At 44.3% G+C, this 17,192-nt stretch overlaps 1 long non-coding RNA gene across 1 annotated transcript in view; it reads left to right on the top strand.

Moving 5' to 3' along the window:
• LOC310785229 overlaps positions 1-17,192 on the top strand; it is a 33,782-nt gene that overhangs the window by 3,181 nt on the left and 13,409 nt on the right. The window contains exons 2-3 of the long non-coding RNA XR_014553152.1: positions 1,454-1,508; positions 7,900-7,954. This is a non-coding gene — a long non-coding RNA (uncharacterized lncRNA). The remainder of the gene's footprint in view (positions 1-1,453; positions 1,509-7,899; positions 7,955-17,192) is intronic.

Genomic DNA, 17,192 nt, shown 5'->3' with positions numbered 1-17,192 from the left:
TTTATGCAGTGAAGTCAAGTTTAGAAAAAATTGTCTCATTACAATGAAATGGCTACTATGGTGACTAACATCATCACACATGAATACAATTGGGCTCATTCAATCCACGAGTCTGTAAAGGGGAGGGTACCCATAGAACCCATTGAGAGAGGTCAAGGGACTTCTTTGAAAATGGCCATGCCAGTTTTTCCTCGCCAAAATGTAGCCCAAATTTGGAGCATTATTTAGTCCCCTTTCCGACAAGCTGTCATGCGAGGTATGTCTTCTAGTTTCATATGATCAGTATCTTCACTAGCACTAAAAATGAGCCTGCTACAGCCTCTGAAAGACAGTACCGGTATATCAGCTGCAGACAAAAAGGGCACCTGGGACCACGTTCAAAATCCTTATACATTCCTTATACAGTCAACCTAGTGATGTCATCAAGCAGTGCCCCAGTTGGTAAAAAGGTGAAATGTTAATCTTTCTAGCAAATCTAGGTAAATTTCAGACTTGGAAGCAGTGTCCTGTCTTGTTTGAGGTTAAATGCAAATGAATTAGTCATATGATCAAATGCTTCATGTCCTCATTAAGCTCCCGGCAGCCGCCACCGTGAAAATGACCTCTTTTCAGAAGTCAGATTTTCCTAGATTTTTTTGTATGTAATTTAGCATGTCCAATTGTACCAGAATCCTTTGAAAAAAACCTTTGTATCAATTTGTTCAGGATTCGACCATATTTATTTATTTTTATTTAGCCTTAGGTAAAATCACATTGAGACTGAAGTCTCATTTACAAGTGCGACCTGTTCATACAGCAGCTCATGACTGTTACACATGTAAAGACAGCAACAGTACAATCAACCGTCAAACCATAATAAGTTAAAAACAACATAAAACATAAAGTGCTGAAGAGGAAGGGGGAGGGGTAGAGAATAGTTTTTTTTACCTTGAGAGCCGGAGCAGATGAAGGAAGCTCTCTCCAAATTACTCAACAATAATTTAAAACTTGCCAATATAAAATATGACTGGCCTAATGTTAGAAATATGCAAATAAGAAGTCCAGACACACCCAATCATATAGATGAGCCCTTCAACATGTTTGTAATGGTCAAGCAACATCAAATAGACCTCAAGTTTGCATGTGGCTCATCTGGTTCAAAAAGTTATAGCCAAAACCCTTTTGATGCAGCGGCCATATTCCATACGTCACCATGACGATCCCAGGGGTCGCCGGCTCGGGTGCTCCGGCTAAATCAATAGAGCATGCCCTGGGTTACATGTGCCAAATCTGGTGCTTATATATGCACAAATCTGCGCTTACTGACCCTAATATCTCCCTAAGGCCCTGGCTGGACTACACTGAAATTGACTTTGTATGCAATGTGGATGTAATTTGAGTGAGCCTCAGTCAGCTTATACATAAAGGACCGTGACCCCATTAACCTTGCATTCATTTTTGCCCAAATCTCCAGAGCTACTATGAGAAACAGGATGACTGTGCCGAGAAAGAACTAGCAATCAACATCGGTAAGTAGAAAATACGGCTATCCATTTAACCCCAACTGCTCCAGTGGAGCTGCTCAGTGGCAAGCAGATCAGACTGGTTGTAGGCCTACTGATCAGCTTCCAGGTGTGAATGTGTGTGAATGTGAACAGGGCACTTCTGAAAAAGAGCATTGCACTCCCCCTGTATAAATACAGGTAAAACAAACATCCTGCCCGTTAGAAAATGGCTTTACGGGTGTGTTGAGATTTAAAATGTGGCACAGATTTAGCTCACTTCATCTCCTCGGGCAGGGCATAGTTGTAAGGGGAGGAGCTTGGAGATATAGGGGAGGTGCCAAACCAGACCATGCATTAATCGATTTTATATAGCCCCAAATCATAAGTTATCCCAAGGTGCTTTGGTTTTTATTAATAAGGTGGCTTCAAAGGGAAACATTAAGCAGATCTTGTGTCAGCCAACCACAGGTGAGTTCCACTCCAAAAATCAGTCACTTTGTAAAACAAACACCTGAGAATGACCAAATAGTCATGCATAGGAGGAGAGAGGGGGGTATGTACGTCTATGGTTAAAAGCATTAACAGAGCTGACAGGTGTCAAGTGTCAGAGGGCACACTATCTCATGCTTTTTGGTTCTGCACCTTCACCAACGGCATTCTGGCCCAAAATATTTGACTGGTACTCTAAGGCAGTGATACTCAAACTTGCGGCCCGGGGGCCAGATGCGGCCCGCGACGGTGCAGTGGCCCCCCGACCATTTTCTAATAATTTCACGTTAGTTTTCATTGTGAATTAGAATCAAATTCACAATAAAAACTAACGTGAAATAAAGTTTGACTGAGCTCCAGCTAAATTGTTAAATACCGCCGTGTGCTCGCTACCCAGGCACTTATGTATGTACTTAACTAACTTAACTATCTGGTGTGCACAACATTGTCAGACTAAACTCCGGTTGACACCACAAAAACCTACAATCTGCTACAGAAACATTTCTATTGTTTGTTTATTAGGGGTGTCACAATATATCGTCCCACGAAATTTCGCGATAGTAAAACGTCACGATATGTATCGTTGAGATGAAATCTCATATCGCAAAAAAAAAAAAAAAAAAAAATTTTTTTTTTTTTTTTTTTCAAAAAATAGACTAAGAAACGTCTTTGTTTGTTGAAGTTCAATGTGTGGAAAGTAGTTCAGTTGAACAAGTCTCTGAAGAGACACATGAGAAGTTATACAGGAGAGAAACCATTCAATTGAGTTTCTGGCAAAACTGTTTACTTGACAGGAAAAACTGAAGATGCATAAAAAATAGATTAAGAAAAGTCTTGTTGTTTGAGTTTGAAGAAAAACTGAAGATGCATAATGAGAATTTATACTGCTGAGAAACCTTTTAGTTCAAAGTAAATCTAAGTGACGGTGTAACTCATTCTATTTCAAGATAAGCCTTATCTCCAATCTCATGTTTTTTCTAGTTGTTATTGTAATAACAATTTCCCACAACAGCATGTTTTGTATTTGTGCATTTCAAATAAAATACTACTTTTCCAGTCATATATTGTCATTATTCAAGTTTAAAAAAATATTGTTAAAATCGTATCGTATCGTTATCGTGAACCCAGTATCGTGATACGTATCGTATCGTGAACTGAGTGTATCGTGACACCCCTATTGTTTATTAACTGGCCCATCATTTCACAAAAGTGGCCCCCGGGCAAAGCAAGTTGAGTATCCCTGCTCTAAGGCCTACAAAATAACCCTTTAGCCGGAGGCAGAATTCGCCATCTTCAGCTGCTCGGAGTCCTCTCTGAACAGTCTCTGAATGCAGGAGACAACTGTTGCCAAGAAACTCATCCTGAAGGAATGAAATCCCCCTCTTCACCTTCTTTTCAAATGTGGTTGTTATACAGATGGACAGAGACTGAGGACCAACTCACTTAAAGATAGCTCTGCCATCTGGGACCCGTTCCTGGCCTACCTTGAGGTTAGGGGTGACGGGTGACCACCTGGCTGGTTGCTCGTGGACCCCTTGCACAATATCTTGTAAATACATAAGCACCTTAAGCCAGTGGTCCGTGGCACTTTGCCTTGCCAGGGGGTCCGAAAAGTTCTCAGGAAATTTGTGCAAAAGCTTCGTAGTTTAAATCTGAAATAGTTCATGGATTACATTCTAATCTAACAAACCTATCAATTTAAATGTCAAGCACATTACCATGGAAACAATTAAGCTTAGCCCGAAATCACAAATCAGAATGAGGGGGTCCCCGGTATATTTTCTATCTTTTAAGGGGTCCTTGGCTGAAAAACATCTGCCTTAAGCAGCTTGTAGCACCACGCTGCAATATTGAAATGTTTTTTTTCTGTTTTCTGTGTCAGAGCCTGTTTTGTTTGTGTACCGTTCAGAAAATGTTTAAATATTGGGGGGAAAACATTAAGAGCTGACAATAAAATTCTGGTTCGGCACTGGGCATCAGGTCTGGTTCAGGCAGAGTATTGTAAAGCATCCTTCTATACACTAGATGGCATCAAAGTCTACGTTCAGAGTAGCACATTGTCAACATTTACCGTACACAACTCAAGACAGCAATTTGGATTAAGACTTTTTTTTTTATTATTTTAAAATTAATTCTTCATCTCCAACACCAGCTGCTGCATCTGTAAGAGACAAGAAATTAGAAACCAGGCCTTAGGACATAAAGACAACAAGAGATACATATTCAGGAGCTCACCTTAACTGTCAACTTGGTCACATAGTCTTCCACCTGCTTTGATAAAGGCTCTGGCTCTTTTGAGTGTAGGAGGCTCTCTGCTGTGGGGGAGCGGTGTAGGTTGGCTGAGCGGGCTTTGGCTTCCTGACTGTCTCAACAGCGTCTCTGAGCCGCAGGATAGTGCCGCCACCGAAAGAAGCAGGGATTGCAATGGTTCTAGTTGGTTCAAAACGCTGACCCGAGGTTCCGACCACCCTGCGCTGGGCCTGGCCCCAGGCAGGGAGAGCTCCTTGGGTTGGGTTTCTGCCAGTTCGGGAGGCTTCGGGAGTGCTTACACCGATTTGTTTTTGAGCAATGGAGTTGTAGCCAAGCTTCCCCTGACCTGTAGGCACCCGCACACTAGTTACCTTGGGAGTGTAGCTTCCTTGGACACTTCCTGTGCCGCTCACAGAGGAAAGGGGGGAGGGTTTCTGTGGCTTTTGGAAAGAGGTACGTTCAGAAACTCTATGACCTTGGACAGTGCCAGATGTTGCTGAATTCAAGGAGTATTGTGGCGATGCTTGGCTGTCTCCAGTGAACAGGCGAGAAGAGCCTTGATTGACACCGACAGAGGCTCTTGGAGGCTTATCTCGAACTATGGCTGAGCTCTGACCATAGTAGGCTGGGGTTTTGTTCACAGCGCTGGGCCTGTGGAGTCTGTTCTGTGCTGCAGACTGGTGAGAGGCTGATGCAGAGGAGTATCTTTCCCTAGATGGACTCTGAACAGAGGCAGCACTGCTTGATTGATACTGGCCAGTACGTAGTGTACTGGTAATCCCCTGAACCGGCCGTGCTTTACCCTGGTTTAGCACAGCCTGGCTTGCAAGGTCACTCCGGCCCTGGTGTTTGGAGTCTTTGCTGAAAGAACCTCCACCAACTACGGCAGCGTTGATGCTAATCTTCCTATGTGGGGTCCTGTGTTTGTTCACCCGATAGGAGCTGGTGTGCCGACTAGGGTTGGCTACTGCAGAGGAAGCGTAACGGCTCTGCTGTGGCGAGCTAGCTGGCTGTGAGAGAGGTTGAGTCTGGGCCCTACTAGAAAGTCCCTGGCCATAACTGCTAGCAGCTAAAGTCTGCCTGTAGAGGCTATTGCTCTGGGCTGAGCCTGGAGCTGTGGAGGCTGGTCTGAATTGATTCTGGGGATAGCTGCTATGTCCAGTTTGCTGTTGTGAGAAGCCAACATATTTGCCAGTTTGTGTTTGGGAGCTAGAGACAGGAGCTGCAAGAAGAAAATCCCAAGTATAAATTCACATGTAATTTAATTATTTCACAGAACTGAATGACAGTGACAGTCTTTTTGCTCACCTTGTGCTTTAGACCAACGGCTTACATGTTCTGCTTGTACAACGCAAATCAGCAAAAACCTGCCCCAAAAACAAGACATCAAGGTCAAAAGGAACAGACAGCAAGAAGCAGCAATATAACAGAAGCTACTCATTTAGGCTGCATCAGAAAACCTACCCCAAATGAATTCCAGAAGCCATTTCTGTGTGCATCCAAGTCCAGACACAGCAATAGTTCCCCACAACAGACCTGCTGCTGTGAAGCTGTGTACTCTGTGAGTGTGCTGTGTAGTCCACATGCTTGTAGCTACTTATTACTGAGCAAATGCAGCCTGCACCCAATCACCACTTAAGTAATTGATTGTCTGCAGCTGCCTGCTGTCATGATGTTAGGCTGACTTTGGCACTGGAGGTCTGTTGGTTTTTGACCTTATCAGAGAAGGCAGGAGGGCGTCCTGGTGGCTCACCTGGTAGAGCATGCACCACCAAGGCCCAGTCCCCTGTGCAGCCAACCCAGGTTCAAATCCAACCAGTTGTCCTTCACCTGCTTCTCTCCCAACCTTTCCTGTCTGCTCACTGTCCTGTCAAGTTAAGGCCAAACTGCCCACACCCCAGAAAAAAGAAGATTATTTTTCTTGTCTCTCTTTATTAGGGGAATCATAACTTTCTTACTCAATTTGGGAAATTTGAAAGGAGAAATTCACAGAGAACCACACCTTGTAGGCCTCCATATTGTAACATACAGTGGTAGGAGGGTGAGATAACATGTTAGTGTGTTCCCCTACATGTAATGTCTCTTTTTGGTCAGATATTTTCTGATTTTATTGAGGACCGGCCTTTATTTACACTTTATAACACTTCCACCTGGCCAATGTTTGAGGAACGGTCTATATTGCTTCATGATGGTTTCATGTTATGTATCTACAGCAGTGGTTCTCAACTGATCTAGCCTCACAACCCACATTTTTCCTTAGTGATTAGGTCGCGACCCAAATTTCAGATTGTTTTTTAGGCCTATATGCTTTGAAACAAGTTTAACCTAGAGGTCACAATAGGTCATTTTATGCAGTGAAGTCAAGTTTGAAAAAAAATTCTCATTACAATGAAATGGCTACTATGGTGACTAACATCATCACACATGAATACACACATGAATGGGCTCATTCAATCCACAAGTCTGTAAAGGGGAGGGTACCTGAGGTATGTCTTCTAGTTTCATATGATCAGTATCTTCACTAGCACTAAAAATGAGCCTGCTACAGCCTCTGAAAGACAGTATATCAGCTGCAGACAAAAAGGGCACCTGGGACAACGTTCAAAATCCTTATACTGTACTGTACAGTCAACCTAGTGATGTCATCAAGCAGTGCCCCAGTTGGCAAAAAGGTGAAATGTTAATCTTTCTAGCAAATCTAGGTAAATTTCAGACTTGGAAGCAGTGTCCTGTCTTGTTTGAGGTTAAATGCAAATGAACTAGTCATATGATCAAATGCTTCATGTCCTCATTAAGCTCCCGGCAGCCGCCACCGTGAAAATGACCTCTTTTCAGAAGTCAGATTTTCCTAGATTTTTTTGTATGTAATTTAGCATGTCCAATTGTACCAGAATCCTTTGAAAAAAACCTTTGTATCAATTTGTTCAGGATTCGACCATATTTATTTATTTTTATTTAGCCTTAGGTAAAATCACATTGAGACTGAAGTCTCATTTACAAGTGCGACCTGTTCATACAGCAGCTCATGACTGTTACACATGTAAAGACAGCAACAGTACAATCAACCGTCAAACCATAATAAGTTAAAAACAACATAAAACATAAAGTGCTGAAGAGGAAGGGGGAGGGGTAGAGAATAGTTTTTTTTACCTTGAGAGCAGGAGCAGATGAAGGAAGCTCTCTCCAAATTACTCAACAATAATTTAAAACTTGCCAATATAAAATATGACTGGCCTAATGTTAGAAATATGCAAATAAGAAGTCCAGACACACCCAATCATATAGATGAGCCCTTCAACATGTTTGTAATGGTCAAGCAACATCAAATAGAGCTCAAGTTTGCATGTGGCTCATCTGGTTCAAAAAGTTATAGCCAAAACCCTTTTGATGCAGCGGCCATATTCCATACGTCACCATGACGATCCCAGGGGTCGCCGGCTCAGGCGCTCCGGCTAAATCAATAGAGCATGCCCTGGGTTACATGTGCCAAATCTGGTGCTTATATATGCACAAATCTGCGCTTACTGACCCTAATATCTCCCTAAGGCCCTGGCTGGACTACACTGAAATTGACTTTGTATGCAATGTGGATGTAATTTGAGTGAGCCTCAGTCAGCTTATACATAAAGGACCGTGACCCCATTAACCTTGCATTCATTTTTGCCCAAATCTCCAGAGCTACTATGAGAAACAGGATGACTGTGCCGAGAAAGAACTAGCAATCAACATCGGTAAGTAGAAAATACGGCTATCCATTTAACCCCAACTGCTCCAGTGGAGCTGCTCAGTGGCCAGCAGATCAGACTGGTTGTAGGCCTACTGATCAGCTTCCAGGTGTTAATGTGTGTGAATGTGAACAGGGCACTTCTGAAAAAGAGCATTGCACTCCCCCTGTATAAATACAGGTAAAACAAACATCCTGCCCGTTAGAAAATGGCTTTACGGGTGTGTTGATTTAAAATGTGGCACCGATTTAGCTCACTTCATCTCCTCGGGCAGGGCATAGTTGTAAGGGGAGGAGCTTGGAGATATAGGGGAGGTGCCAAACCAGACCATGCATTAATCGATTTTATATAGCCCCAAATCATAAGTTATCCAAAGGTGCTTTGGTTTTTATTAATAAGGTGGCTAAAGGGAAACATTATGCAGATCTTGTGTGGGCCAACCACAGGTGAGTTCCACTTCAAAAATCAGTCACTTTGTAAAACAAACACCTGAGAATGACCAAATAGTCATGCATAGGAGGAGAGGGGGGGTATGTATGTCTATGGTTAAAAGCATTAACAGAGCTGACAGGTGTCAAGTGTCAGAGGGCACACTATCTCATGCTTTTTGGTTCTGCACCTTCACCAACAGCATTCTGGCCCAAAATATTTGACTGGTACTCTAAGGCAGTGATACTCAAACTTGCGGCCCGCGACGGTGCAGTGGCCCCCCGACCATTTTCTAATAATTTCACGTTAGTTTTCATTGTGAATTAGAATCAAATTCACAATAAAAACTAACATGAAATAAAGTTTGACTGAGCTCCAGCTAAATTGTTAAATACCGCCGTGTGCTCGCTACCCAGGCACTTAACCTAACTAACTTAACTATCTGGTGTGCACAACATTGTCAGACTAAACTCCAGCTGACACCCCAAAAACCTACAATCCACTACAGAAACATTTCTATTGTTTGTTTATTAACTGGCCCCTGGCCTATCATTTCACAAAAGTGGCCCCCGGGCAAAGCAAGTTGAGTATCCCTGCTCTAAGGCCTACAAAATAACCCTTTAGCCAGAGGCAGAATTCGCCATCTTCAGCTGCTCGGAGTCCTCTCTGAACAGTCTCTGAATGCAGGAGACAACTATTGCCAAGAAACTCATCCTGAAGGAATAAAATCCCCCTCTTCACCTTCTTTTCAAATGTGGTTGTTATACAGATGGACAGAGACTGAGGACCAACTCACTTAAAGATAGCTCTGCCATCTGGGACCCGTTCCTGGCCTACCTTGAGGTTAGGGGTGACGGGTGACCACCTGGCTGGTTGCTCATGGACCCCTTGCACAATATCTTGTAAATACATAAGCACCTTAAGCCAGTGGTCCGTGGCACTTTGCCTTGCCAGGGGGTCCGAAAAGTTCTCAGGAAATTTGTGCAAAATCTTCGTAGTTTAAATCTGAAATAGTTCATGGATTACATTCTAATCTAACAAACCTATCAATTTAAATGTCAAGCACGTTACCATGGAAACAATTAAGCTTAGCCCGAAATCACAAATCAGAATGAGGGGGTCCCCGGTATATTTTCTATCTTTTAAGGGGTCCTTGGCTGAAAAACATCTGCCTTAAGCAGCTTGTAGCACCACGCTGCAATATTGAATGTTAATGTTTTTTTCTGTTTTCTGTGTCAGAGCCTGTTTTGTTTGTGTACCGTTCAGAAAATGTTTAAATATTGGGGGGAAAACATTAAGAGCTGACAATAAAATTCTGGTTCGGCACTGGGCATCAGGTCTGGTTCAGGCAGAGTATTGTAAAGCATCCTTCTATACACTAGATGGCATCAAAGTCTACGTTCAGAGTAGCACATTGTCAACATTTACACAACTCAAGACAGCAATTTGGATTAAGACTTCTTTTTTTTTATTATTTTAAAATTAATTCTTACATCCACATCCAACACCAGCTGCTGCATCTGTAAGAGACAAGAAATTAGAAACCAGGCCTTAACAGACAGCAAGAAACACATTTTCAGGAGCTCACCTCAACTGTTAAGTTGGTCGCATCACCTTCCACCTGCTTTGATAAAGGCTCTGGCTCTTTTGAGTGTAGGAGGCACTCTCCTGTGGGGGAGCGGTGTAGGTCAGCTGGGTGGGCTTTGGCTCCCTGACTGTCTGAACAGGGTCTCTGAGACGCAGGATAGCACCACCGCCCTGGGTGGGCTTTGGCTCCCTGACTGTCTGAGCAGGTTCTGAGCCGCACCACCGCCGAGGGCAGCAGAGTTTTTTTTATTATTTTAAAATTAATTCTTCATCTCCAACACCAGCTGCTGCATCTGTAAGAGACAAGAAATTAGAAACCAGGCCTTAACAGAGACAGCAAGAAACACATTTTCAGGAGCTCACCTCAACTGTTAACTTGGTCGCATCGCCTTCCACCTGCTTTGATAAAGGCTCTGGCTCTTTTGAGTGTAGGAGGCTCTCTGCTGTGGGGGAGCGGTGTAGGTCAGCTGGGTGGGCTTTGGCTCCCTGACTTTCTGAACAGGGTCTCTGAGCCGCACGATAGCACCACCGCCGAGGGCAGCAGAGATCGCGATGGTTCTAGTTGGGGCAAAGTGACCCGAGGTTCCGGCCACCCTGATCTGGGCCTGGCCCAGAGCCGAAACAGGGCGGTTCCGTCTATAGGTAGGCACTGGCACAGACTGGCCATAGCGGGACTGACTTGAGATTCGTTCCGTTACCTTGGGAGTGTAGCTTCCGCTCACAGTGAAAAGGTGTGAGGGCTTCTGTGGCATTTGCAAAGAGGCAGGACGTTTAGAAACTCTACGACCTTGGACAGTGGCAGATGTCCCCAGAGTCGAGGAGTCTCGCCGCGATGCTTGGCTGCCTCCAGTGAACAGGCGAGAAGAGCCTTGATTGACACCGACAGAGGCTCTTGGAGGCTTATCTTGACCTATGGCTGAGCTCTGACGATCGTAGGCTGGAGTTTTCACAGCGCTGGGCCTGTGGAGGTTGCTCTGTGCTGCAGACTGGTAAGAGGCTGATGCTGATGCAGAGGAGTATCTTTCCCTAAATGGAATCTGAACAGAGGCAGCACTGCTTGATTGATACTGGCCAGCACGCAGTGTACTGGTACTCGCCTGAACCGGCCGTGCTTCACCCTGGTTTAGCACAGCCTGGCTTGCAAGGTCACTCTGGCCCTGGTGTTTGGCATCTTTACTGAAAGCACCTCCACCAACTACATCAGCCTTGAGGCCAATCTTTGTATGTGGGGTCCTGTGTTTGTTCACCTGATAGGAGCTGGTGTACCGACTAGGGTTGGCTACTGCAGGGGAAGCGTAACGGCTCTGCTGTGGCGAGCTAGCTGGCTGTGAGAGAGGTTGAGTCTGGGCCCTACTAGAAAGTCCCTGGCCATAACTGCTAGCAGCTAAAGTCTGCCTGTAGAGGCTATTGCTCTGGGCTGAGCCTGGAGCTGTGGAGGCTGGTCTGAATTGATTCTGGGGATAACTGCCATGTCGCCTTTGTCCAGTTTCCTGTTGTGAGAAGCCAACATATTTGCCAGTTTGTGTTTGGTAGCTAGAGACAGGAGCTGCAAGAAGAGAATAAAGTATAAATTCACATGCAATTTAATTATTTCACAGAACCGAATGACAGTGACAGTTTATTTGCTCACCTTGTGCTTTAGACCAACGGCTTACATGTGCTGCTTGTACAACGCAAATCAGCAAAAACCTGCCCCAAAAACAAGACATCAAGGTCAAAAGGAACAGACAGCAAGAAGCAGCAATATAACAGAAGCTACTCATTTAGGCTGCATCAGAAAACCTACCCCAAATGAATTCCAGAAGCCATCTCTGTGTACATCCAAGCCCAGACACAGCAATAGTTCCCCACAACAGACCTGCTGCTGTGTACTCTGTGAGTGTGCTGTGTAGTCCACATGCTTGTAGCTACTTATTACTGAGCAAATGCAGCCTGCACCCAATCACCACTTAATTAATTGATTGTCTGCAGCTGCCCGCTGTCATGATGTTAGGTTGACTTTGGCACTGGAGGTCTGTTGGTTTTTGACCTTCTCAGAGAAGGTGTTTCCCTTTTACTCTTTTTCTGTCAGAAACAAGAGATGAATAATTGTGGATCGAAGCCTTTCCCTCAGTGTTCCATATGCAAGCATTGAAAACTAAAACCTTTTTGTGTTTTCTTTACACAACCATGTTCAAGTGTTTCCCCAGTTACCCAGTGATTACTACAGTATACATACATGAACCTACAAGTATCAGTTCACAGCTTGTGCCACTGGCACTCTGCATCAACCCTTAGATCAGTTCATGTTAGTCTTCATGTCCTTGTAAACCCCCCCCCCCCCCCCCCCCCCCATGCTGAATAGACACATAGTACTGTATATAGTATCCGGCTGCAGTAATAATGCCCTTGACCTAGCCATGACCAGCAACAAATCAAAGCTGCCACCTTCTGTTTCCACCTTCTGAATTACATAACACGCATAATTACAACACCACAAATTAAATAAATACCAAATACCATGTTCATTTAAATGCTACTCAAATCCACCTTTGCTATTGTGCTGCAATGACCGATAAGATACACCGAAAATGCATGATGTCATGTTAGCCTGTGACATCATCAGTCAGTCCCTGCTGCGTGGTTTGTGATTGACCTACGACTCAATCTGCCACCATGTGGGATGCTCTGTATGAAAGTGACCCTCAACGCGGTCAGTGTTGAAGACACCGACGCACACATGCTCCGCAGCGTACACTATGCCAGGTACTGTATCCGCCGCTCCCTAGTAGTCTGGCAGAGATGACGCTCCATCTCAATCTGTCCTTGGCAAACAGTGTTCATTATTGACACTTTAAAAAAAAAATCTTGTTCAATCCATACAGTCAGCATCAATCAAAACATAAGTATACTCAACAATGGAAAAAAAAGACATGACAAAACTAGATACATGTAATCAACGAAGGCATTAAAGAAAATTAATAGAAATATTTAAATCTTTACTTTTTTTTACGGTTTTAATGGCTTCAGACCAAATAACGTTCCAATATAGTGTCTGAATTATATTTTGAATTGTTGTACTTGTGGTGTATTTGTATTCCATTTGCATTTGTGAATGTAATATTTTCCATATGAAATAGAAAGTTTCAAAAATAAACGGTCTTTTACAATCAATATCAGTCTTGCAATAAAAGTAATAGTTAAACCAGTCAACACCTTAAAGAGATATACAGCTAACCAAGATCATTTTGTACACAGGCAATCATAAAATAAATGATAAATGGGCACAGTTTCATTATTGCAAAACACACACTTTCCATCGATATTGTTTCTGAATCTCGAAAAGGACCGCAGGTTCACAGGATACATCAAATGTATCATTTCATATGAAAGTTCTCTGGTTTTTTTGGTAACACAATATTTCTTATTGAGATTGCACACTGACTTGTAAATAATATTTTCAAATCTAGAGTAAAAACAACACAAAACTTGCCAGTAGTTGTTCATTAGTGACACTCTCCTGCAGCCGTGGGAAGCATGATGCAAGTCTGTCTGCCTGCAAACAGGCCCTGGACAACAAGCTAATGTGTCACTGACACTCACCGTCCTGCTGGCACACGCCTCCATCAACCCCAGAGTGACGCTTTTAAACATTGATTTCTCACTTTTCAGCCATGCGGCCTTCACATGGGCGTGTTGCTGTACGGGCCCGGATGGGGGGGATGGGGGATGGGGGGGGGACGGGCGCGCGCAGTTTTCCTCTGTCGCAGTGTAGGACGGAGCGTCACCTCGCATGCGACGGTCATGCGAGTGCGGTGGCTTTAGATCAAAGACACAATTTCCTGTCAGAGGAAATGATACTTTTTTAGGAATGGGTTTCCTCCTCTCTGAATTCTTTCCATTACGCCTGCGAGCGCTCACGTGACAGAGTGAGAGTCCTCCACTGGCATCAGCAGAAAAAAAGACAGGCTTGATGACACAAGTGATTTACACAAGGGGGGGGGGGGGGGGGGGGGCTTTAAGAAAATCTTGCACAAAGCGTAGACGGGGATCATAAATCAAATCGGAAATGAGATCTATTCATCAAAGTGGGTGACTCTTTTCTCCTTGTGGATGCTCTCTCTCTCTCTCTCTCTCTCTCTCTCTCTCTCTCTCACTGATTTGGAAATCTGCTCCCATGATGTCCCATAAGTTGCATCAGTGTACAAATCTGTGTTGATTTCCATAGAGGAGGTTGGTGCTCCTCCATAACAAGAGAACAGCTGGCGAGCCTCTTGGCCTGCTGTCAGCTTCCATCTCTTAGTACCTTGTGGGTTTCCTGCGCACTAAGATAGATTCACATGTATATGTTCACATCCACTGGGAGCTCGGTTACAAATGGGGTGTGATGCCAGAGGAAGCAAACACACAGCATGGCCATCTAATTTATGCGCAGAGCTACGCAGAGAGTTTGGGAACCTTTGTGAGGAGGGGCACATAGCACTGGAGGAGGGGACAAGCTTTGACTCTCTATATCGCTGTTGTGAGTCGCAACTCCAATGCGCTTATGAATTTAAAAATTCATATTGGATAAACTCAAGCAAAGACAAGGCTGTTTTTTTCTGAAAAGCGGACATTTTGGAGATAGAAGGTTTTCATTTGACAGTAGGGATGTGGGTTTTTGAAGGCCGATACCAATACCAATATTTTTTAGACTAAAGTTCCAAGGGGGTAGCTCCGTTCATGAAAAGTGAAGCCAGTGCGGAAGTGCCTTAAACCTGCATTATTCCTATTGGCCAGCAGGGGGGACTGGCTGCAAAAAGAAGTCCGATTGTATGGATGTCAATGGGAAAATAAATAACCTTACTTCTCACTTGATTTATGGCATCAGTAAACACTTTCCTAATGAGCTTATGGTCTCAATCACTAGTTTCAAGTCTTCCTACATACAGCATGATGTTCCATCCACCCATCCATCCATGATCCATCCATCCATCCATCTTCAACTGCTTAACCGTGGTCGAGTCGTGGAGGTAGTCGTTCCAGCAGGGGACCCCAAACTTCCATCTCCCTGGCCACATTAGCCAGCTCTGACTGGGGGACCCCCGAGGCGTTCCCAGGCCAGCGTGGAGATATAATCTCTCCACCTAGCCCTCGGTCTGCCCTGTGGTCTCCTCCCAGCTGGACGTGCCTAGCTGGAACACCTCCCTAGGGAGGCGAGCATGATGTTAATTTTGTAAATTATGGTCCCAGATTAAAATAGACGATAAAGAAGACTATGCTGTGGGGGTGTGATTGACATGTCGCCTGTCCAGTGATAGCACAGCTCGCTGATCACGGCCCAATAGCAGGCGATTCTGCGGCTCTTCTCGGCCAACTTTACAACACTTCTTTCCAAATAATCAAGATGGCGACGATGAAAATGCGAGACTTGAGGCTTCAGAACGGGAGTCCACTGTAGCTACATCCATATTTATTATACGTCTATGCTAAAGTCACTGACATCCAGTATTTTTGCCAATAATAAGCCTCTGAATCAGCATTTAACCCATTGACACCACATCGAGGGGAAACTCGGGAATACATGACTTTAAACAAATTTATTTACAAGAAACATTATTGAATAGATAAAGTGTGTAAAGAAAATACCTCTCACTTCAGTTTTAGATGATTTTTGGGGGAGGAACGTCTCTCATATTGACAGTGGATCATATGACATGGTCGATATCCGATATAAAATATCAACATTGGCCCAATATATGGCCCAGTGATGACAATCACATTATATTGGACCATAGTGGAATATTATAACCCTAACATCCCAACAACCAGCGAATCCCTTTCATTCATTGTAGCTGAACGCGCAAATCCGTCTACTCAAAGTCTTTATGGCAAGATGCCGCAAAGTCAGAGAGAGACAGCGCGGAGAGAGACAGTCAGCAGATGGTGTCTCCTTTCCGGAAGAATCTACCCTTTGACCTCCAGACCGTTCTTCCCCTCCTGACCAATCAGGTACGTCAGATCCCCGTTGGGTGCGCCGGGCCCCCTCCCGCTCCGGCATCTGGTCCACCATTTGCAATAATGAAGCTAATAATAATGAGCTTAAGGCCCCTCCTTCCGGGAAAGCGAGAGGTCAAGCTACCTACAGAGAGTCCGCACCTAACACATCCCATGTGCCGCTCAAGCATTCATCATCACCGGACAGGCAGGCTGCACTCTTTGCATTCCGGTTTACAGCTAGCGTTGCTCTTTTACCCAGATTGAATGTACTGTATATATGCAGCTCATACCAGGGGCGTACATATAGACAGTGCAGGCAGTGCTGTTGCACTGGGGCCGCTGGGGTAGAGGGGCCCGTAGAGAAAGTGGGCCCTCAAACAATGTGTTGGGCAGAGAATGGGCCCTTGCAAGTGATTCATTTGCCACCTCGGGAATACACATTTGCCACCGCGGGAATACACCTGAGTTCAAAGAAGAACTTGTGTTAAATAAAAAACTGTGCCTTTTGCTATATATGCTCTCCAAAAGACAAACCCCATCTCTCTTTTTTTAAATAGTCAGTAGCAATCTATAATAAAGTTATTGTTTATTCTGCATAAACTATAAAAACTATTAAAAAACAATTGAAATGTTTTAAATTAAATTGATAATTTCTTGTTCTCTTTACATTACATTACATTACGTCGCTTTTATCCAAAGCGACTTACAATAACACATTTTTGTCAGCAATAGAGCAATCAACTATGCAACACAGGCTATGACAACTACAACTTCTGAAGGAACACTGGTACAAGTTTAGTTCAGGTTAGTTTTTTTTTTTTCTTTTTTTTTTTTTAAAGAGAGAAAGAAGTTAGTTCAAGAAGGGCCCAGATGGAGCCTGAAAAGGTGTGTTTTTAGTCTGTTCCAAAAGATCGGCAGTGATTCGGCCGTCCTGACCGAAGGTGGAAGCTCGTTCCACCATTGAGGTGCCAGGGACGAGAAGAGTCGCGAACGGGATGAGCGACTTTTGAGCCCCTGTAGTGGAGGAGGGGCGAGGCGTCCTGCACTGGTGGAGGAGCGGAGGGAACGGTGAGAGATTTGGAGCCTGACCATAGATTGTAAGTACAGGGGGGCTGTCTGGTGTACTGCCCTGTAGGCCAGAACCAGTGTTTTGAATTGAATGCGTGCCGAGATGGGAAGCCAGTGAAGGTCCCGGAAGAGGGGAGTGACATGAGAGAATTTGGGTTGGTTGAATACCAGACGGGCTGCAGCGTTCTGAATGAGCTGAAGC

This window comes from Poromitra crassiceps (assembly GCF_964638095.1).
Source record: "Poromitra crassiceps genome assembly, chromosome: 11".
Classification (NCBI taxonomy): domain Eukaryota; kingdom Metazoa; phylum Chordata; class Actinopteri; order Beryciformes; family Melamphaidae; genus Poromitra; species Poromitra crassiceps.
This window is presented reverse-complemented; position numbering and strand designations above follow the sequence as displayed.